We start from the raw sequence: 2,979 nt of genomic DNA on the forward strand, positions 1-2,979 counted from the left end.
TGGCATATCTGCTCACGGGCACAAGGATCAGACCCTGAGCTCACACACTGCGGTGGCATGCTAGACACCTGGAAAGACAGCCGTTTGCTGGGCATAAGAACGCCAGCCTCAGAGGCCTCACACCTGACTCACGTCTCCTTCCTGCTTGGTACCTCTGGGTGCCCCACCTGAATCTGCTCAGGTTCTAGGGATCTCTCCTCCCCTGCCTTCTTCTGCTCTCCCTCCTCCTCTTTCTCCTCCTCTCCCTCCACCTCTTCCTTCCTCCTTTTTCCTCTTTTTTCTCCTCCTTTTTCTCTGCTCCCCCTTGCCTGTGAGCTTAATGAGAATGTAACATGTAGAAATGAAAACAATATGGGAGTCTCCCAGGCTTCTCCTAAAAGACTCAAACCATCGGATGGAAGGCCATGGAGGATAGCTCTTCTCCCTGCCTTTGCTTACACTTGGCCTCCCACTGTCTTCCACATCCAAGAGTTGGGGCTGAAACACTCACCCGCTAGCTCCATATTTTCCTTTGCTTGTTTAATTAAATAGCCACAGGGATTTTTTTTTTTTAATCTCTCTAATGACAGTGAGCTTCGGATCATGACTGTGAATATAAGTGCCCAAGCATATTTGTATTCCTGGGTCACATTACAAGGTCTTTCCCAAACTCGATCTCTTTTATTCTACTCAAAAGCACAAGAGGTGCTCGCTTCGACAGCACACATACTAAAATTGGAATGATAAGAGAAGATTAGCATGACCCCTGCACAAGGATGACTGACACGCAAATTCGTGAAGCTGCTCAAGGATGACTGATACGCAAATTCGTGAAGCGTTGCCGGGTGGCGCAAGCCTTTAATCCCAGCACTTGGAAGACAGAGGCAGGAGGATTTCTGAGTTTGAGGCCAGCCTGGTCTACAGAGTGAGTTCCAGGACAGCCAGGGCTACACAGAGAAACCCTGTCTCGAAAAACCAAACAAAGAGAGCGCACAAGATGTGCAAAGCCAACTCTAGAGTAGAGACAGTAAAGGAAAGGATACAGGGTAAGTGCGGGACTGGAGAAAGGCCTCAGCCACACGGGCCTCGTGTGAGGACTGGAGGTCAGACCCTCTGAGCTCACATAAACGCTGTGGGTGTGGCAGCCCACCTGTAAATCCCAGCACGTAGATCTCACGGCAGACAAGAGACAGCAAGCTGAGTATGGGGTCAACAAAGGAGCCTGTCTCAACAGATAAGACTGAGAGGGGTGGGGAAAGCCATCCTGATTAACCTCAGACCTCCACAGCACATACACATGTGTGCCCACACACATAAACACACAAACATGCACACAAGTTTACCAGAGAGACATACATATACGTACATACATGCATAATACGTACATACACACACATGCATACATATACATATATACATACATATGCAAAAACTGAGAAAAGAGATGACTTGCCCAAGTTCATACCACTTCAAGGTGACAAAGTCAAGATGGCATTTTAGCCCTTTGGCTTTGAAAGCAGCAAAAAAAAAAAAAACCCACTAACTCACGAGAAGTTATAAGAATACGTTTTGCATTAATTAACATGATCAAGTTGTGCGGCTTCACTATTTCTTTAACGGGCTAAAAATAGTTAATTAAATTTTGATGAATGAAACTCCCTGCCTTAGTTTCCAATGCTCTCAACTTTTTTTAATGTTTAATTTTAGATGCCAATTTCTTGGCAACTAGTCCAAACAAAATTTCAAACCCAAGCTGTACCCTTGATGAAATGACCCCACCCTCTACCCCCTAAGAATAGGCCATGGGCAAATTGTTCCACATTGTGCTCAATGACCAGGGACAAGGCTGGCAGAGAGTACCACAGAAAGTTTTTCTCTTTGTCAAGATGGCTTCGTGCTTGCTCCTCGTGGATTGCTCTTAATAACTCAGTCACGCACCGCTCAGCAGTATATTGCTTCCACAATGCTAATTTAAACCATGTCAGCGTACTCGCCATGGGACTGACAATAGCCAAACAACAACAGCAGCAAAAAGTTCATTCTTCAAATTAAGTGTGTGCTATTCATCTGCAAGCCCCCTGCCTGAGTTAGTTAAAATTTTTCTTTGTCTCTTTCTCTCTTCTCCCTCCCTCCCTCCCTCCCTCCCACTTCCCCCACTCACTGTCTGTCCACCCTCCCCTCTCATTTCTCTTTTCTTTCTCTCTTTGGGTCTTTCTGTCTGTCTCTCTCCATCTGTCGACCTGTGTCTCTCTCTGTCTTAGTCTCTGTTTCTCTTTCTGTGTGTGTGGTGTGTCTCTCTCTCTCTCTCTCTCTCTCTCTCTCTCTCTCTCTCTCTCTCTCTCTCTCTCTCTCCCCACATGTTGGATAATTTCCAAGCATCTAACATACACTTTACTGAAACAGGCTGCATAGACCACACACACACACACAAATGGCCTGAATAAGTTGGGCGCATAAGCAACAGCCAGTCGAGTGCAGAGAATGTTTAAACTTGAGAGAAAAAACAATAAATTCAAGCAGAGCCTTTCTTCTCAAGTGATTCCTTATTGAGGCTTCTGCTCTGAATTAGAAGAAGGCTGTGTCAGGGTGGCAGTGGACATATCTGGGGCCCACCCTGAACTCTCTCTCCAGAACAAGTGGTTCCATGGGAAGAGAGCTCCCTGGGAAACAGCCTGCTGAGGTTGTGCAACAAAGGAGTCAGAGTTTAGACTAGACCATCTTCCAATTCTCCAGGGCAGCCTTTACATCTTTAAGAAAGGCAAACCTCTGGGGCTTATGGTTTAAAGGTTTGAAGCTTTCATCTTCCAGGTTTTCAAAGTCGATCTCTCCTTCTCACCTCTCTTGCCAGTATGAGATCCCAGGCATGGTGACTCTCAGCCATTCCTCTCCCTCTGAAACTTGAATTTGGCATTGTGTCCTACAAGGTCCACGTGGCCAGGAGCCCTGGGTCTCCTCCCTTGGCCCAGAGCTCCAGCTACCCTTGGTTTCTGCTTCATCTGC

At 46.6% G+C, this 2,979-nt stretch overlaps 1 non-coding gene across 1 annotated transcript; it reads left to right on the forward strand.

Annotated features, from left to right (window-relative positions):
- The first annotated feature begins 684 nt into the window (after positions 1 to 684).
- Positions 685 to 794, forward strand: LOC115063074. The gene has a single exon (XR_003842952.1). It is a non-coding gene; the product is annotated as a U6 spliceosomal RNA (small nuclear RNA).
- The last annotated feature ends 2,185 nt before the right edge of the window (positions 795 to 2,979 follow it).

This window comes from Mus pahari, chromosome 1 (genome assembly GCF_900095145.1).
Source record: "Mus pahari chromosome 1, PAHARI_EIJ_v1.1, whole genome shotgun sequence".
NCBI lineage: Eukaryota > Metazoa > Chordata > Mammalia > Rodentia > Muridae > Mus > Mus pahari.